The sequence below is a fragment of the Triturus cristatus genome, chromosome 1_1, assembly GCF_964204655.1.
Source record: "Triturus cristatus chromosome 1_1, aTriCri1.1, whole genome shotgun sequence".
Lineage (NCBI taxonomy): Eukaryota > Metazoa > Chordata > Amphibia > Caudata > Salamandridae > Triturus > Triturus cristatus.
Window position 1 is genome coordinate 61,823,068 of NC_140579.1, and position 20,925 is coordinate 61,843,992.

Below are 20,925 nucleotides of genomic sequence, written 5' to 3' on the forward strand. Positions count from 1 at the left end.
TCTTGAGAAACAGGGCCTGAACACCGTCCCTCAAGGATTGGCGACGGGAGTGGCACAAGGGAGTCGGAGTCCGCACTACACCCGAGGGAGGCGGAGGGGACAGGAACTCGATCCGATACCCCCGGTCCAGGACATCCAGCACCCACTGATCCGAGGTTGACAGACGCCAGGCTGGAAGGAACAACCTCAATCTCCCACCAACCATGGGTGTCACTCCAGCGGGATCCACGAACGGAGGGGCATAGTCAGGAACGCTGCGGCCCAGGACCAGCATCACGAGGAGGCTTCTTCTGGAACTTCCGAGGGAAACCACGACCAGCACCACGAGAACCTTTAAAGGAGGATTGCTGAAACCGGGAAGGTTGACGAAAAGACTTGGCCTGCGAAGAGGAAAAATCTTTACGGGAAGGTTGCCTCCGGAAGGAAAAGGAATGTTTACGTTCTTTAAACACTTTATGCAGTTTGTCTTCCAAGGCATCCCCAAAGAGACGAGGGCCAGTAAAAGGTAAACGTAAGGCCATGGACCTCTGGGCGGCATCAGTATTCCAACCTTTCAACAACAGATTCCTACGAGCCGCGACAGAGGAACCACAAGACAGAGCAGAAGCACGTACGGAATCAAAGGCAATATCCGATAGGAACTCAGCCTGACATCCATCGATTCCAGTAAATCCGGACAGCAACCACCCTCCTGCATAGTCGAGAACAAAGTCTTAAAGTCAGTCAAGAGTGATTGCGCCACATAAGCCCCGTAAATACCTGCACGGATGGCAAGGTGAGAACCAGCATAGGATTTGCGCAAAGCAGTGTCAATCTTCCTATCCACCCCATCGCGAAGAATGTTATCATCTGCCATGGAAGGACGACCAACCAAACTAGCGACAATGGAGTCTACCCGCACAGACTCAGGAAAGGACTCCTCCATGTCCTGCAAAGGGTAGAGTTTCGACATGAAGCGTGGCAACATAATATGATCCGGGTCCTTCCACTCATTTAACAGCACATCCATCACAAATGGATGAATAGGAAGCGAAGACGTAACAGGCTTCCGAAACTGCGGCAGAACAGCATCCGAGGAAGTACCAGCCACAGCGTCATCCGGAAACCCCATGTTCTCACGTACATGAGACAGCAAATCCGGCAACAGTTCTCTGGAGACATATTTTCCCTTTAGATCCACCGCACCCAAGGAAGCGTCATCAGAGGACCCAGAAGAGGAAATGTCAGAATAAAGGGTCGCGCCCCCACCAGAACGTCCGCCAGCAGACTTCTTGGAGGACTTAATGTCAGATAAAGTCTCCAAAATCAGACGTTTCAACCTGTCCTCATCCAACCTGGGACGCTTCACCGCAGGCGCAGGATCCTCACTGTCTGAAGGAGAAGAGGAATAGGACACAGGAGACACATGTCTCCGCTTCTTAAGATGTTTCCCCATCAAGAATCAGCAGGGAGCAAGAAACAGCAAATAAGCCAGCAAGATCCACCACGGCAGCAGAGGAGCAGAGTAATGACAACCCACCTCCTTTATAAACGAAACAGAACCAAGACAAACCCCGCCCCCCCCCCACCCCTCAGCATAAACTGAAGGCGAGGCAAAAGGGGGCGTGGCCAGGACAGGTCACTGAAAACCAGGCAGCGCGCGGCCGCCGAAGGCGGAATCGGACCAGCAGCGCATCCGGAGCCCACCCGGACGCTGCGACCACCGTTGGAAGAGAGAAGGAGCACTCGGTCCCCAACCCGAGTGCTCCAAGGCAGGCAGAGCATGGAGCGCCCGGACCCCATCTCGGGCGCTCCACGAGAAGGCGGGACAGCAAAAGACTGAGCGCCCGGACCGCACACCGGGCGCTCAACAGCAAAAAGGCCCCACCTGGATCCTCAGAGGCGAGAGCCTCGAACACCCAGCACACGGAGCGGCCGGACCTCAAACCGGGCGCTCTGGCAACAGAAATGGCGCCAAAACACTGAGGACAGTTCCTATCCACCTACTCGGAGAACCCCAGTGCATCCGCAAGACAGAAAGGGAGCGCCCGGACACCAACCAGGACGCAGGCAGCAAAGAACGAGCGCTCCGGAGCACATATACAAGGACTCTCCCTCCAGACAGCACAAACCCAAATACCGAAGGAAAGAGGGAAAGAATCCCAACAGGAGCAGCAGCAGCAGGCACCACAGGAAGCCAGCACAGCCCAGCAGGACCAGCAACCAAGCACCTGAAGAGTCCAGGAAGCCCAGCAGCCCGACTCAATTGAAGTCCCACGGAGGTCCAGCAGCGCCCCCAAAGCCCAGCAGAGGAGGACACCACAGGACAACAGCAACTAGAAGCAGGTAAGTGCCCGGCACCTACCCCAGCGTCCCCGTCAGGTCCACTGACAGGAAACAAAACAGGATGTGCTTTTGGTTGGCTGGGTTCTTATAGCCCCTGACGGGAGGGTGGGTGGAGCCTAAAAAGCGTTTCCTGTTTTGTTTCCTGTCTTGTGGAATACCTCATTAGTGATGACTGGGTCGAGGACGAGGGACGTAGAGGTAATACTTCATTATCAGACGCCGTAATGAAGCGTTAACATTAACATTTAGCAAGGCAAGGTCTGCTATTGGCAGGGTTTAACCTTTCAGAAATACACTGTTTTTATTTTGTTAAGCTGCGCAGGTTCCTACCCCATCCCCACACAAATTACTAGAACAATAAACACACTGACAAGTACAAATTGGAATGTAAACATGTAAAGCGCAAGGCACAGGCTTATATACGTGCGCACCCAGTATATATGGTGTTTAGGTTTGAAATATTGAGTACATTATGGGGATTTGTGAAATACGGCACTTTGTGCCACTATTTCACTTCTCTTTTTTAGGTCTCCCCTTTTGCTACACATACAGCTGCACACCCCCACCTCTGCCTTTTTGTCTATTGGTCGTCTACTCTGTGTATCAGCCTTACAATGTCGATAAAGATTTTACTTTAGCAGAAAAAAAAATCTGGTGCACAGGAAACACCCACTTTCCCCTATATGCAATGCATTTGTTTAAAGCTACGCTGGTTACTGGCCCATCCAGTGTACCTTGGTTTCATTGATTAGATACAACTGATCACTTTCCGATGGCATAGTGATGTATTGCAGCTTTGTTCTACGGGTACTGCGTAGCTTTTCGCACACAGGCAGATGTTTTTGAGAATATGTCTTTTTATGTGGGGTGCAAGGCACAGGCTATGTGCGCGCCCACTGTGTTGTTCAGCCCTGGAATATTGGTTGAATTAGGGGGAATTATAAAATGCGGCAGTTTGTGCCACTCTCTCACTTGTTTCTCGTTATGTCTCCCTTTTGCTACTCATACAGCTGCACCCCCAGCTCTTCCTTTTTTTCAGTTTAGCCACTCTGGGCATCAACTTTCCAATGTTGATACATTTTTCACTTTAGCACAAAGATCTGGTGCACGGAAAAAAACAATTCCCTCTATTGGCATTGGTTATTTAAAACCTACAAAAAAAACATGCCCTTTAGCCTTTGTTGACTGTCTGGGGCTCAATTGTGTCAGTGTAATCAATGTCGCCATCTTTTGTTACTGAGGGATTAGCAGCTAATAGCCAAGTGTTCTGTTTGTAGCCACATGTTGTGATTTGTTATAGCTTCATGGCGCTTACAGTTTGGCAACACCCAACAACAAAGTCTTTCCTGCGGCATAGTGGTCTATTGGAGCTTTGTTCTACTGGCACTGCGTAGCTTGTCGCACATGCACATATGTTTTTTTGGTGAGTAAGGCGCTAACACACAGGCTCATATACGTGTGCGCACAATCAGGGGCGTAAAACAGGCCCCCTCAGCCCCCGCGGTGCGGGGGCCCGCTCCAGGGGCCCCCTCACTTCCAGCGGTGGGAGACGGCTGCGCCTGCAAGCAAGCCTCTTCAGCCTCCCCAAGTCCCCATAAATTAAACTGTGCACACATGCCACGGTGACGGCCTCTAGGCCTCCGAGTCTTCCCTCTCTTTCTGACTCGCTCCTCAGTTAGTGAAAACCGAGACTTCAAGAAACGGGTGTTACCATCTCTTTCCTCCTTTCGTTTATTTGCTCCCCTGTGAAATGGATCCAAAAAAGAATAACATTTTTGCTGGAAACGTTGTCTTTTTCTGACACAAGTGCAGCCTCGGGGTGGAGAGAAATAAAACATTCCAAATGTGAAAAATAAATAACTAATTAAAGAAAGACAGAGTGGTTGCAAGGTGTCCAGATTGATTTATTTACACCTAAACACATCAGCGCCACTTTACAGTGTTTGCCAGAGAGGCGCTACTTTTGTATTCTCTTCTCTCTTTGAACAACATTGTTTTCCCTGTGTGGGAAAGTGCACCTGCTTGATGGGTGAATTGGAAAACAAAATGTGTACAGCGACTGTGTGTTTACGAATGTGGTCTTTTTCACCCCTTCCCCGCTCATGACGGAACCACTCCGTCATGAGCCACGGTTGCGCTGTGCTCATGACGGAGTGGTTCCGTCATGCCGCGACCGTTGGCGGCCGCTCCGCCCACGCGGCGCTGTTTCCCCGCCTGTGCGGGGGACAATGCAACTGGGCGGAGTCATGACGGAACCACTCCGTCATGAGCACAGCTCAACCGTGGCTCATGACGGAGCGGCTCCGTCATGAGCACAGCACCACCGCGCTGCCCCCCCACACCCCCCAGCGCTGCGGCGGAATTCCCGCCGCAGCGAAGGGGTTAAACCATACTGCCTATGTTTTGAAAGAATATAAGCAATGGGCACTGAAACGGGTCCCTTCCGGGCCCTGTAGTCATTTCCTTACCTTTTCACGCAAAAGCACCCACTAATTTTAGAATAATGAGTGTAAAAGGAAAAAGGTAACCATGTTGCTCCTGCTTGCATTTCACTTGCTTTACTTAATCCTGCATTCCCTATGAGTGTTTGCTTTTTCTAGGATGTTGTTAATTTTTTCACATCCAGGTGTTTATAGCGGGTCAGTGCAGTGCAAGTTTCTCTAAGTGGGGCAGTATGGTGTTCAGTGGGGGACTCAGGGCCGTCTTTAGGGCGGTGCGACCGGTGCTACCGCACCGGGTGCTGGCTTCCTGGGGGCGCCGTGTTTGAAAGTTTATTATGCTTTTGAAGCTCCTGCTGCAGGCCTCACATAACTGTCAAGTTAACTCGAGTGATTAATTATCTTCCTGGAGAGAGATCAGCATTTTTGTAAAGTTGAGGTTTTGACCTCTGTGAAGTTAGTGCAGAGGGTTAATATGCCTGCTGCAAAGAACATGTGCCAAGTAGATTACATATGATGTACACAGATCAGCAGGTTACTGCTTTCAAAAGAGACATCCTTTTTTTACTTCCAATTTAAAACTTAAAGTCCTAAGATACAAAAGTGAGCTATTAACTTTCATCCAGGAACTGCATACACACCGCAAAGCATACATTATTAGAACATTGATTAATGTTGCAAAAAGGGTTAATTTGGCTAGAAATCCATTCTTATTATTAAAGAAAACTCCCAACTATGCTGTTTCTTTTTCGACTCTGAGTTTGTGCTTCTCCACACCAAGCACTCTTAAACTATACTGCCTACCAGTATGGGTGACATGTGACCCCTACACTTTTAGTCCTTTGGCTTATGTAACATTTCCTATACAATGATTTACACTCGTAGGATTGATTGTCTCTGTGTAATGTGCGTGTGATGCAAAGTGCTCGGACACCCTACACTGGTATGAGTGGCGCTATATAACTAATTCAATGCATCTGAGAGAGTGTGGTTATGGTGACTTGGTCACTGTTAAAGGGTGCTAAGTGAGAGAATCCGTGGTGGAGGTGGTCATTGGGGGGGCACCAACAAACATTGTCGCACAGGGCGCCACCAGCACTAAAGCCTGCCCTGTGGGGGAGAGGATGTGGCGCTATGGTCAGAGCTGCTGAAGTGGAACTGGTGAACTAGTTTCCTCCTTAATGACCAGGCTCCCAGACCACTCTCCTGAGGAATCACATTCCTGTGCTACACCTTAGAAGGCGCCGCAAGATCTTAAAAGCCCTGGTGTCTTAGCACCAGCAGATGGACCCTAGCGGTGGCAAGTGTGGATTAACCGTGAAGGCCTGTCCACCACTATCCATGAAGTTCACCTCCAGTCTTGGGGACAGACCTATGAAGCAGCACACCATAGAGTGACAGTGACTCTGTCACTGAGGTCACAGGACCCTTGAGCAGGGTGGCTCTAGGGCAGTGCGACCGCACCGGGCGCTAACTTCAGGTGGGGGCGTTGTGTTTGTAAGTATATTATGGTTTTAAAAGCACTTGCTGCCTCCTTCCTGGCCTCTAACATTTTTGGGCAACAATAAAAACGTCTTGATAACTCCAGTGATTAATGTTCTTAGTAGAGAGAGATGGTGTTTTGTCTAGTGGAAGGTTTGACTCATGAAAAGGAATGGCAGAGGTGTAATGTGCATGCTGCTAAGAACATGTGCCATGCAGATCACAAAGTGCACATAATGTGAATAGGTCAGTGGGTTACTGCTTTTTCAGAGAGACCCTATTGTTACTTGCAGTTAATAAGTTAAAATCCTAACATAGAACAGTGACCTATTAACTGTCATGTAAGAGCTGCATGCAAACTCCAAGGTATAAATTAGAGCGTTATGTTTTTTCCCCAGTCTTCGATTATCCTAATGTTGCAAAAAAGGGTTCATTTGGGTAAAAATCAATTCTGATATAATGGTATTATGTTTTTAATTCTGAGTTTGTGTTTCTGCAGACCAAGCACTATTAAACTATGCTGTCTACTAGTATGGTTGTCATGTGACTCCTACACCTTGTAGTCCTTTGTCTTATGTAACATTTCCCATACAGTGATTTACACACGTACGATTGATTGTATCTGTGTAATATGTGTGATGTAAAGTGCTCTGACACCCTACACTGGTATTAGTGGTGCTGTACATTTTCTGATACTTTATTATTTTCGAAATTTTTACACATGCTAACAGTCTCTGCAAAGATTTTTCCTTATTAGTACCAGTGGAACATACAACTGCAGCAATGAGAAAGGTGACCAGTCAACCTTTGCAAAAGGGCCTCCACTTCACAGCAGCCTCTGAACACACAAGGACATGTTCTTTGCAGCAGGCATCTTAATCCTCTGCGCTACTTTAGCATCACTGGAAACAGCCATTAGATACAACTTCCATCTCTCTCCAGCAGGAACATTATTCGCCAAAGTTCCCTTTACATTTTTATTGTCGCCTGAAAACGTATGAACACACAAGGACATGTTCTTTGCAGGAGGCATCTTCATCCTCTGCATTACTTTAGCATGAGTGGAAAAAGCCACTAGAAGAAACTCCGATCTCTCTCTCCTTCAGACACATTATTTGCCAAGGTTAAATTCAAGTTTTTTTTGTTGCCTAAAAACCTACAGGCACACACGGTAATGTTCGTTGCAGCAGGCACTTTAATCCTCTGCGCTATTTTAACATGAGTGGAAACAGCCACTAGATAAAACTTCAATCTCTCTAGAGCAGGAACATTAATCGCCAAACTTAGCTTACATTTTTATTGTTGCCTGAAAACCTCTGAACACACAAGGACATGTTCTTTGCAGCAGGCTCCTTAATCCTCTGCGCTACTTTAACATGAGTGGAAACAGCCACTAGATAAAACTCCCATCTCTCTCCATCAGGAACATTAATCCCCAAAGTTACCTTTACATTTTATTGTTGCCTGAAAACCTCTGAACACACAAGGACATGTTCTTTGCAGCAGGCGACTTAATTCTATGCGCTACTTTAGCATGAGTGGAAACAGCCACTAGATAAAACTCTGATCTCTCTCCCACAGAAACATTAATTGTCGAGGTTACCTTTACATTTTTATTGTCGCCTGAAAACCTCTAGATACACTAGACTGACGCTTCTCTAACTTCCTTTGAAGACACTGACATTTCTCTCCAGGATGTAGCTCGCCTGAAAACGAAATCCTGTAAAACTGAATTTTAACTCTTAACAATGTAGTTTATTTTAAGTACCGCACTAAAAGCAACATTTTAGTACTGAGATTGAAGAACGTGTATGTAATAACCACCTAAGGGGCTTATCAACAAGGGCTTTATCTCTGCTTTTTTGGCTTTAAAAGCCAAAAAAGCAGAGATAAAACTAGCGCCCTATCAACAACAGGGTGCTAACATGCAAATTTGCATGTTAGCACCCTTTTACTCTACGCTTCCCCTTGCATCTCTAATGAGATGCAAAGGGGGCGTTCCAGAGTAAAATAATAGGAGAAATGTCGCTAAGCGACATTTCTTCTATTATCAAGAAAATCGCTAACCCTGTTAGAGACAAAAAAAGCAGCGCTAACCGCGGTTAATGCTGCTTTTTTACGTCTGGTATTTTTCTGACTTAGGTTATCAAAAAAAGGGGGGAAATAGAGGTTGATGGTTAGGTTCACCCTCCAGCAGTATATGTATCAAAAAACAACCTGAACTAGTCAAGTAAAAGAACCTAACCTAGGGGGATGGGAGGTGTCAGAAAACAAATTGATTCTGAAATACACCAAATATAAAAAAAGGAAAAGATTGTCCTTTTCTTGAGTCCCCTCACTCACCAGGGTTTCCCCACGGTGACATGCTTCATCATTGGGGTCCTCCCAGTCCTCTACGGACTGAGGCGTGCTGCGACTTGCGAATTACGTAGGAGCACTAAAAAATCAGACTATGTGTAGTGCAAGTGAAAGAGTGGAGTGGAATTTAAAATTAATCAGCTAGTGGGCCAAATAAACTTTATTGATGCTCTAAGCTGAAAAAGTTAAAAATGGGGTGATATGCTAAGGTCCCTAGTTATAATGAATAGGTGTGCCTAGCATATGGTCTGGTCAACTAGTTTCGAGCTTCCCGAGCTCTTCGTCAGGACAACACCGGGACCAGCCCAGTGAGACAGTGCCACTCCTAGTGTCATGATCCTCGCGAGATGCCTAACAGCCGGAAAGAAGATCGGCGCCCCCGCCTATTACCTTGCGGCCAGGAAAAGAAGCAACTGCCAAGGCCGAACTACAGTTCCCAGAAATCCTTGGAACGCCGAACTACAGATCACAGGAAGCGGTGTCAGTCACATGACTACCGCTATAAGGCCCTCCCCTGCGGAGGGAACGGTGCTTGACAATCCTTTGGAGTTCCCTGAAGTCAGCGCTTAGCGGACGGTGTTCCCCGCTGGAGGACTAGCGCTCGCCTCCACTCCATTTCCGCGAACCTGATGCCCGTTGTCACGCTGCCCCTGTGAAGACTCCGGTTCCGGTTCCGGTTCCTGATCGCGGCGCCAAGGTCAGGTATTTACGAGGGACGCCGTGGGAGAGCGGGAGCACTCCGTTTGCAGACACTTCCCCAGGCAGTGATTTAACTGCGCTCATCCCGCTAGACTATCCCGAGGAACGTAATAGTTCCGTGAGCTTCAGACCTGTTTTTTGCCCCCACCATTGTGCAGACTACGCTGCCGACGCAAGAAGGCATTGTCGTCCGGCAGCTCGCACCCAACCTTTTGCATCAAAAAGGATCTCTTGTGTGCGGATAGGCACCGTTGGTGTCAACCTGCGGTACTCCGGTAGTGAGGACAACTACCCAACTCGCAAGGACTTGCACCAAGAGCGACGTCCCATCTACGACTTTATTGGCCGTGAAGCTAACGGCCTCCAGGACTGGGGGTTAGGTTACGGTGACACCTCGGTGAGTGGTAGGTCTCTAGAGGGCAACAGGAGGTGGGGGGTAGGTGGCACTTCCTTATCTAAACGCCTGTTATGTTTGTCTCCTCCTTACTGCAGCCTGCATCCTGCTAGGAAGTAACCCCCGCTCGCTGACAGAGAAACCACGCCGGCCCCCCTCCCTCCTTTGTTGATCCTCTCGTTTTCCCCCTGTGTGCCTCTTCCACGCACTGGTGTTTGTGTGGGGTTCACCAGCGTGGAGTTGCACTCGTGGGAAAGGGAGAAATTCTGCACGTCATCGTTCCTGCCGGGCGATCAGCAGGTTAGTAGCTTTCTAGAAGTATACGGCTACTGCCAGCCTGACAGATTGTCAAGCCCACGTATACATCCCGGCCTGAACGATGGACTCCAATGTGGTGTTGTCCTCCCTGATGGACAGCCTGACGGCTTTACAACAGGAAGTACACGCTTCTCGGTTAGAGAACCAAGAAATGAAAAAAGAAATGTGTACCCTGCGCAGGGAGGTTGCAGGCATTTCGAGACAAGGCCCTGGCAAGAGCACGTACATAAAAGATTGGACCCTTCCCCCTCCTGCATCACGCACAACCCCGGTCCTGGGGGGTGGTGCTTCTGGTACAGGGTTCTTTACCCCTCCTGGTACGTCACAAGCTTCTCAGGATCCTACTCCTACAGTGCATGTAATCCAGACTCATGGGATACCATTAGCCCCCCCCCGAGAGGTTCTTTGGGGACCCTAAGAAATTTGAGACTTTTCTTAACCAATGCAGGTTACACTTCCTCTGTAAACCAGCGATTTTCCAGGAACACACTGCAAAGACCTCCTTCATGATGTCGTACATGGGGGGAAACGCGGCTAGCTGGACCATTCCATTAATGGAAAGAAACGACCCTGTGCTGCACAATTTCCATGACTTTTGTACCGAAATGAGGAGACTATTCGATCGTTAATCTCACATGCTATCATTGGATCGTGAGTTACTAACCCTCAGACAAGGCTCACAGGATTTGCTATCTTATATTACCACATTTAACAGACTGGTGGTGGAAACCGAGTGGCCTACCGAGAAACGATCCACCCTATTCTACCAAGGTCTTAGGGATGAGATCAAAGACGTTTTATCGCAAGTGGTTCAGCTGCCCCCCACTTGTGAGGAGCTGATTGACCTCACAGTACAGTTGGAACATCGCTTGCAAGAGCGGAAGACGGATAAGGCTCGAGGTGGGACTCGCTTCCCGCTTCCTAGGATTCGAGCACTCCCCGAGGACTGTCCGAAAGCCGCAGATACCAGCGAACCCATGCAGATTGGGGGACTACGAGGTCCTCTTACCCCTGAAGAACGGGAAAAAAGAAGGCAACAAAAGCTTTGCCTTTACTGTGGTAAAGGCGGGCATTTCATCAGAGAATGTCGCGCGAGAGCCAAGGCCCCCGAAAGGTTTAGCACCACACAAGTGCCCGCCGCTTCTTTTTCACAGGAGTCGGAAAACTAGAAAGCCCACGACAGGAAGGGACCACTGCCATGGGTACAGAATTATCACGGATCCCCCTAGCACTAGCCAACACCATGCAGCCCGCCGTAGCCCACATCAATGTGTGCGTTACCATATGGATCCCCGAGAGCCTCCCTCTAGAAGTGGCGGCTTTGGTGGATTCAGGCGCAACCGGTAATTTCATGGATTTACAGTACGCCCGACGGTTTGGGGTGCCATGTGAAAGAAAGGCGATACCCGAAATCGTGAAAGCCATAGATGGGAAGATCTTAACATCCGGACCCGTCAGACACCACACCATACCCCTAAAAATGAGGGTAGGGGAAGACCACTATGAAGTTCTGCGGTTTGACCTAATCGACGCCCCTCAATTCCGTTTGATCTTAGGCATGCCGTGGCTGACACTGCACGACCCGGTAGTCAGATGGGCGGAACGTACGGTATCCCTGACCTCTGATTTCTGCACCAAACACTGTACTAGTCATTCCTTGCAGGACAACGGTTCCAAAACACAAGCAGGTTTCCTCGCTGAAGGCTGGGAAGAACATGAATACTGCTGTGCTGTCTCGTTACCCAACGTGTATCTGAATTACCAACCAGTATTCGATAAACAAACCGCGACCCAATTACCTCCACACCGATCATTTGATTGCCGGATCGATCTCCAACCTGGAGCGGACATCCCCTGCAGCCGAGTGTATGCACTCACCGAACCAGAGACCCGCTATCTGAAGAAATATCTGGAGGAGAATCTGGAATCAGGATTCATCCGTCATTCCTCTTCGCCCGCCTCTTCTCCCCTCTTTTTTATTTCCAAAAAAGACTGTGACGAGTTAAGAGCCTGCATCGATTATCGCGCCATCAACAAGATAACCATCAAGAATCGATATCCACTCCCGTTGATTCCCGTGCTACTGGACCAGCTCAAGGGGGCCCGAATATACACCAAACTAGACCTTCGGGGTGCATACCATTTGGTTCGTGTAAAATCTGGGGATGAATGGAAGACTGCGTTCCGAACCAAATTCGGTCTTTACGAGTATCAAGTCATGCCCTTCGGTCTATGCAATGCTCCAGCAGCATTCCAGTTCTTTATGGATGAAGTCCTAAGAGGCCTGCTGGAGGTATGTTGCATAGTCTACATAGATGATATACTTATCTATTCATCCACCTTGCAAGAACACATCACTCATGTGCAAGAGGTTTTGACCCGCCTTCAACGCTATTCTCTCTACGCAAAGCTGGAAAAATGCTTATTTCATGTAACAGAAGTGGCCTTCCTGGGGTACATCATCAATTCACAAGGCTTTCAAATGGATACCGCCAAAGTGGACGCGATCACTTCGTGGAAAGCTCCAAACCACGTTAAGGCAGTTTAACGGTTCCTGGGGTTCGCCAATTACTATCGGCGGTTCATAAAGGACTTCTCTAAGGTGATTCACCCCATCTCTCGGTTACTGCGAAAGAACACTCCTTTTGTTTGGGACCAAGAGGCGGAGCAGTCCTTCCAAGAGCTAAAAAGACGATTCACAACCGCCCCTATTCTCCTACATCCGAATTCTGACCTACCCTTCGTGGTGGAGACCGATGCGTCTCAGTACGCCATAGGCGGAGTGTTGTCCCAACGACACCCACAAACGGGGCAACTCCATCCAGTGGCATATTATTCCAAGAAACTATCCCCGAGTGAGGCGAATTACTCCATCACGGACAAGGAACTGCTGGCCATCAAACGGGCTTGTGAGGAGTGGAGACACTATCTTTTAGGGGCGAGTCATACCGTGGAGATGTACACCGACCACAGAAACCTTTTGTTCCTGAAATCAGCCCGTGCCCTCACCCCGCGTCAGCTACGCTGGTCCCTGTTCTTCTCCGATTATGACTTCCTTATCAAGTACAGACCTGGACCCCAGAATGGCAAGGCCGATGCCTTATCCCGCATGGAAGAACCCACACACCCCGAGATGAGCATACCACCCGAGCCACCGTCTATCCTGCCCGACAAGGCCTTTGCTCACCAGTTACTTGCTCTTACCTCGTCAGACGAATACCTTGAGGCTGTGAAAGCATCCCTATCCAACTTCGACTTCCACGCCTGGATACAAACCGACCCAGCCCACAGAAGCAAAAAAGGGGATTTCCTGTTCCAGAACGATGCTCTATTCGTACCCCAGCAAGCGCAACAACAGCAAGCGATTACCTGGATTCATGATTCCGCACTGGGAGGCCATTTGGGGGTAAACAAAACCATAGCAGGGCTGGAAAGGTCCTTTTGGTGGCCCACCTTACGCACGGATGCTAAAGAATATCTGAGGAGTTGTGCAGTCTGTGCGCAGAGCAAAACCAGCCATTCGAAACCAGTGGGGCTGCTGTGTCCCATCCCTATCCCACCAGCCCCATGGCACACGGTATCGATGGATTTCATTGTTGAGATGCCGCCCTGTGAAGGATACACCACCGTGCTAGTGATAATTGATCACCTCACAAAGATGGGCCACTTCGTCCCTCTCAAACGACTTCCCACAACAGGAGAACTGGCCCTGGTCTTCCTACAACACGTGGTGAGAGCACACGGACTACCGCGGGTTCTTATAACCGACAGAGGATCCCAATTCACCTCACGCTTTTGGCGAAAATTGTGTGACACAATGAATATTGATGCCCGTCTATCCACGAGTTATCATCCTCAGACGGATGGTAAAACAGAACGCCTGAACCAGACGCTAGAGCAGTACCTGCATTGTTTCACCCTTCAAAACACCATAGAGTGGTACCCTTTAATATGGTTAGCGGAGTTCGCATACAATAACGCCGAGCACACCACACTAGGGTGTTCCCCTTTCTTTTGTCTTTATGGTTTCCACCCTAACATTCTTCCGTTCGAGTGGCCTGTGACCACTAAACACCCCACAATTCAAGAACACCATACTCACCTTAGAACTATTCTTAAGGAGACCAGGCTCCATTTAGAGACGGCGCAAAACACACAAAAACTGTACGCTGATCGAAAGAGAGCACCAGAACCTAAGTATCAGGTGGGAGACAAAGTGTGGTTGTCTACCAAGAATCTACACCTCAAAGGGGTGGGTAAGCTAGCTCCCAAGTATGTAGGGCCCTACAGAATAGACCATGTCCTGAATCCTGTTGCGGTGAGGCTATGCCTACCTTCCTCCTGGAAAATACATCCTGTTTTCCATGTCTCCCTTCTCCGACCATGCCCTGCCGACATGAGACTACCCCAGACTCCTCTCCCTGTAGAAGTGGAGGGTCAGGAGGAATACGAAGTCCGAGCTTTATTGGACTCTCGTCAGGTAAGAGGACGAGTGCAGTACCTGGTAGATTGGAAAGGGTTTGGAGCGGAAGAACGGACTTGGGAACCCGCAGCTAACCTACACTGCCCAGAACTGCTACAACAATTCCACGCCAGATATCCTGGTAAACCGGGGCAACCGCCGAGACAGCGGTCCTCGAGAGGGGGTTCTGTCATGATCCTCGCGAGATGCCTAACAGCCGGAAAGAAGATCGGCGCCCCCGCCTATTACCTTGCGGCCAGGAAAAGAAGCAAATGCCAAGGCCGAACTACAGTTCCCAGAAATCCTTGGAACGCCGAACTACAGAGCACAGGAAGCGGTGTCAGTCACATGACTACCGCTATAAGGCCCTCCCCTGCGGAGGGAACGGTGCTTGACAATACGTCGGAGTTCCCTGAAGTCAGCGCTTAGCGGACGGTGTTCCCCGCTGGAGGACAAGCGCTCGCCTCCACTCCATTTCCGCGAACCTGATGCCCGTTGTCACGCTGCCCCTGTGAAGACTCCGGTTCCGGTTCCTGATCGCGGCGCCAAGGTCAGGTATTTACGAGGGATGCCGTGGGAGAGCGGGAGCACTCCGTTTGCAGACACTTCCCCAGGCAGTGATTTAACTGCGCTCATCCCGCTATGTGGAAATATGGATTTTCATGATCAGTTATGTCCCCTATCTTGGACCCCAACGGTTTCATGTATAAATCACAAGTACATGTATGTTCCCTCCAGTTCCAGTTATGAAGACGCAAATACATGTGCGTCCACCGTTAACATGTCCTCTGTCAGATCCGCCATGAATGGGCTGGATATTCGATTCCTAAGTATGAAAGGCCACCGACTTTATATGGCTCAGTTACTCCATTTTGCAGTTCAGGCCAGTAGGCCCTGATTCTGCCATCAAGCTTTTCCTTGCTCTCTGCCTCTGACAGCTTCAGCTTGAGCTCGCATCTGTATCCATGAACTTTGTCCTACTCCCTGTGCGGCTAACGGTGCCTGCCACGGCCAGTTTTGCCTGCCTGCCAAGAACTGTATTTCACCTTCGAGTTATCTGCTTCGCTCCTCAGCCGATGCATTCCTGTCTAGTAGTTTAGGTAAACATTTCCTTCAGCTACCGAGCAAAGGGCCCGGCCTCTCTGTCCTCATGCAAGTAATTCATAGCCCTGTTACCATGGAAAGTTTCTGCCCCTTGCATCTCATATAGACACTTAGACGCTTGTACACGCACACACACTCAGTATAGAATAGATTCTGTCCGAGAGTCCTTCCCTTGTGGATAACATATTTCTTTAAACATAGGATGTTAGATATGATTTGGGATTAGGTTGACTTGACCCCCCAGACTTTTTGTCTCCACATGTAGAGCTAAATGTCAAGTCCCCTTCACCCTCTAGTTGCGCGTCAATCACACGTCATGCTGCTGCGCGCGCATCTCTGCCAAGTATTTCTGCTGACATTGCGAAATCATCTCCAGGTATCCACCCACACATGACAAATTACCCATTATCATCAAGTGGACGCCCACATGGACGCCCACCTTCACGCCTACTTACACGCCCACATGCTCTTATCTCATTCTCTCTTGCTCTTTTGCTTACGTACAATTGAGAAATGTATATATACTGTACTCTGTGAATAATGTTTTGAGAATATTGAGAATACTTTTCAGCCCCGTCCAGATCCTTTTTGGTGATGGAAATATTCTCCCTTTGACTCGAGTTATTGGAATAAAGCCCTTTATGAACCTGATACCACAGACTCAGCCTCTTGCTTTATGCATGATCTTATTTATATTTTAAAAGTCTGAGAGCGTAATATTTTATTTACCACATAATGGCGCCCGAACAGTTTAATCTCTTTCCCCACACGCCGGAGATGAAGGTCCAGTTTTGCCCCCTTCCATAGCCGTGATGGACTTCAAGCGCGCACGTCGCGGGTCTTCCCGCCAACTCCCTCAGGCCAATGAAGGGGACAGACTGCGACCAGGCATCCATACGAGGCGGTGAGGAACGCAGATTGTCCTACCCAGAGCCCACCTGCGAGAGAGCTGTGTCCGAGGTATACAGAGGCCCACCAGGTTTTCGAAGTCCCGACGTCAAGAGGGTCCGATGTCCGCAGTTTTCCGAAGTTGTCGAGTCGAGTCCAGTTCAGCTCCGTTGCGAGGCCTTCCGTTCCGAGCTACCCGGTGAGTACCATTGCTGGGGAGGCGTTCTGACGTGCACATAGGTTGTGCCGGTCAAGACGGATTTGGGTACACAAATCCGGTCTGCACTGTTTCAGCAGTGTATATGTACTGTTTAGCAGTATATCAAGTATTCCGAAGTATCTAGTAATTGTCGAGAATTATGCTTGGTGATTAGTTACGCAGACGATCATCATTGTTGTTTCAGTTAAATGTTTAAGGTTTAATGTTTAATGTGTTAAAAACGTCCTGCATATTGTGGTATGAATGACTGTTCATTATTGTGTTTTTTGTATTAGGTGTGTTCAAGATTAAGTATCAGATCAGTTGTCAATATGCCGCTCTTTTCGAAATTAAGACAGATCACAACTAGAAAAGGGGTACTCGAAGAAGCTGTTCCTATTCCTCCTAGGGACACTCCAGGGCACTTCATGTATCACAAACATGGCTTAGACGCCATATTATTTCTTAAATTTATGGGTGGACTACACCAAAGAATTACCAGAAAGTCAGAGGTGGCCCGCAGCTGGGACCTGGGATGCAGATTGCATCATGAGAGTAGAAGAAGAGTTATGGAAAAAGACAGCCAGACAGTAACAAAAATATGTCATTGAATTATGGCGTAAAGAATTGCATAGACGCACAGAGAAAGCGCTCAGAAAAGAAGAGAAAGGTAGGGAGGATTCAGACAAAGCCCGAGAAAGCGTATTAGTTGAGGAAGGTATCCGAGTAAAAGCAGAACAAGTAGACAGACAACGAAACACTCTTATGAAAGAGGAAATGTAGACCAGCTTGGAAGGATGCCATTGAGTTTTGGCGCAAGGAGTGACATAGAAGGACAGAGTAAGTGTTTCACGAGGCAGAGAGAAGTGGACTGGAGTCTGGAAAAGCCAAGGATGAGATGTTACAGGAGGAATTAGAGCTGGTAAAATGAGCGCAGGCTGACAGGAAAAGAAATACTGACGTTGCTGGTATTTATCCCGTCCTTTCAGAGGACCTAGCAAGAGTGGCCCCAGTAGAAAGACCAGTTAGAGTGCAACCGCAAGTACCACGATACATATAATAATGATATAGTAGCCCAAAGGTTCTTGAGCCACCCACCAAATGAACAGCGCATAGCTGGTGTTTACATGGTCCAACATTTGACTACGTTGTCAATAGGAAATTGAGAGGGGTGCAGCTAGAGAAGGAGCAACTCCTGTGATTTGATGACACCCCTAATGTACAAAGTGTTACGAAAAATAATTAGTGAAAAGTTTAGCTTGAAAAAAGAATTGTGGGTATTTTGAATTTGCAAATTGTTCATGAATACAGGTTTGTGTTCTTGGTGGTCCAGTGAGCCAATGTGCTGGGTCAAGTCGGTAAGATTATGACCCCCTGAGTGCAAATTGTATGTAAAAATAATTTTTCAATTGGGCGAATTATTGCAGTTTTTATGGAATTGAGTAGTCTTTTTGTCTTTGACAGCTTCAGAGTGAGGAGAAGGTGGGGGCTGTGTAGAGCAGAATGTGATACAGAAATCGGAGACAGATTCTGACCTTGTAGTCAGTGTAGGTGGGGGCCGGTGAGAGGAGCAGAACAGAGGCACTGCTTAGAAAGCTTCTCTGACATCGCATCTGTGTAATGCCTGCAGCCGGAGAGCCTTGAGGGCCAGGAGTAGGAAAAACAAAAAAAGATGGCTGGCAGCCCAGGCTCAGGCCGCGCTGAGGGGCTATTTTTAGCTTCTCTGATAAGACAGGGCAGCTGAGAAATGTAAGTCGAGAAAGATTCCCTTGTTCTATTCTGTGCAAAACAAGTGTCCCGAGGAAATGTCTATGGAGAAGATTTGTTTTATTTTTTAGCAATTGTTATATTGCTTCTGGCCGGAAAGTAAAATGTTGCTCTTGCTTGGAATTTTAAGGGCTATGTGCCTATATAAAAACGATTTTCAAATTCAGACATTTTTGAATTGTGGCCACAAGCTGCCACCAGTTGCATTGGATAAATGATCCAGTGGTTACGGGTCTGTGAGGAAAGATGGGAGATGCATCTTCGACTAGGACATGAGGGTACATTGTGTACAAAGATGCATAGCTCATTTTTATAAAAAAAAAAAAAAAAAAAGAGACAGGTTCGTGTGTTCGTCATTTTTTGATTATTGTTGCTGATCCTGTGTGTCAGACTTGACGCGGTCATCATTGGGATGACCCACTGCCAGATGGGGTTGTATAGGGCAGGTAAATAAGTTATTGATTATAAGCCTGACAAATTAAGCAGGCCAGAATGTTCGCATCTGAGCTGTAGGTACTGTAATTGCGCATCGCTGCTCATTTATATATGTTAGTGCAATTGTCTATGCTTTCTGTGCTTGGTATACTGATGGCTTGGCATATGTATTTTATATATGTTTTGTTTTTGTGTTGTATTGACCAGTCTGTTTAGCGTTTAATACAAAGTTCTCCTGTGCAAGTACAGAGATAGTCGTGACGACGGCGATCTTTGCACAGCGCTTGGCTGGAACTTGTTCACAATTACTAAATTTCACAGACGTGATATTACCTTTATCATGCTGTCAAAATAGCAGACAACACGTTATCAGTGTATGTCTAATTGGTATTGGAGATGAATAAAAGAAGGAAAAGTTATGCAAGACTAAAATATGTATCACATGACTGCCTTTCTCTTATAAGACAGGCAGCCTCGGTCATATGTTTCCAGATTGGACATTAAGGAACAATTATGATCTGTGCACTAGCATCTTAACTCTTGAAAGGCCTGTTTTAAATAAGGACTGCCACCACAGAGTGACATATGAGGCCCGGTATTTAGGGTAATGAGAAAATATCTGACAGGATTTCCTTTTTAAAGTTTGCTTTAGTAAGCTCATTCTTGTAAGTGGTGGCCCCAAAAGTTGACTTGTTTTTAAATTAGGCTATTTATTGTATAGGTGGAAATTATTGCAAAATGACTGATTTCTTTAGCAGATAAATTATTAATTATCAACATTAACAACTGTTCTTAAACTTGGTTTTCCGAATATTTAGGTGATTTAGCATTCCTATTAGGGCCTCCTAGCATTAATATTGACTTCAGGTTGGTGTAGGTTCATGTAATAGGGACATTTGCATATGAGATGTCATTTGGCCAGCTTATGAGCTAACACAATGAGGTTTGTACATTAATTTGAGGGATTTCTTGCCGTTTCACATACGCTGTGTATCTCCTATAATTTTGCTTACGCCCAGTAGCTACACACAGGGATTAATAGTGTTGACAAGACACAGGGTTTGATAGTGTTTGACAGCAGTGAAATCTGTTTCAGATTTCCTCCTGTCAAAAAGGGGGGGAAGGAGGAGAATATTGGCTTTCTGCTGGCCCCTGAGGAGGTTCGCTTCCCGCTAGCCCCTTAAGAAATTAAGCCCCTTAGAAATTAGCCCCCTTAGAAATTAAGCCGAGGAAATAGGTATGGTGCTTTCCCCTTTTTCTCATGTTTTATTGTGATCTTTCAGGGGAATTAGTTGTGGGCACCGGAACGTATTCAATTGATTTCTGGTTTTTCACAGCCCAAGACACAAAAAGACTAAAGTCCTCAAGAACACACTGTGGCATTTGAAGAATTAAAGAGAGCTTTATGTCAAGCACCAGTTTTAGCAAACCCTGATTACAACAAATCGTTTATGCTTTTTGTGACAGAGCGGGATGGAACAGCACTATCTGTCCTAACACAAGATCATGCAGGAAAACACGAGCCCTGTGCTTATTTTTCTAGTACATTAGACCCAGTAGCACAGGCTTTGCCTGCGTGCCTAAAATCAGTTGCAGCAACGGCCTTAGCCATAAGACAAAGTGACTCGATAGTGCTGGGCCACCCTCTGACAGTACAAGTACCACACGCAGTAGAGGTTCTCTTGAACCGGACACAAACACAACACCTGACTGTAGCTAGACTGACAGATTATGAGCTGACGTTATTTCAACCACACATAGAGATCAGACGATGCAACATACTGAATCCCGCTACCCTTTTGCCCTCCAGTACAGAAAGCGTTTCACCACATGACTATGTTGAAGTAATACATACCGTGACTAAACCAAGACAAGACTTGACAGATGTTGCACTCCCAGACCCCGACCTAACACTATATGTTGACGGCTCATGCATGAGGACAGGGGCGGGAGAATTAGTGGCAGCATATGCAGTGACTACTGATACTGTAATAATAGAGACTAAAAGAATAGACATATTGTCAGCACAAGCAGCAGAGCTCATCGCCCTGACACA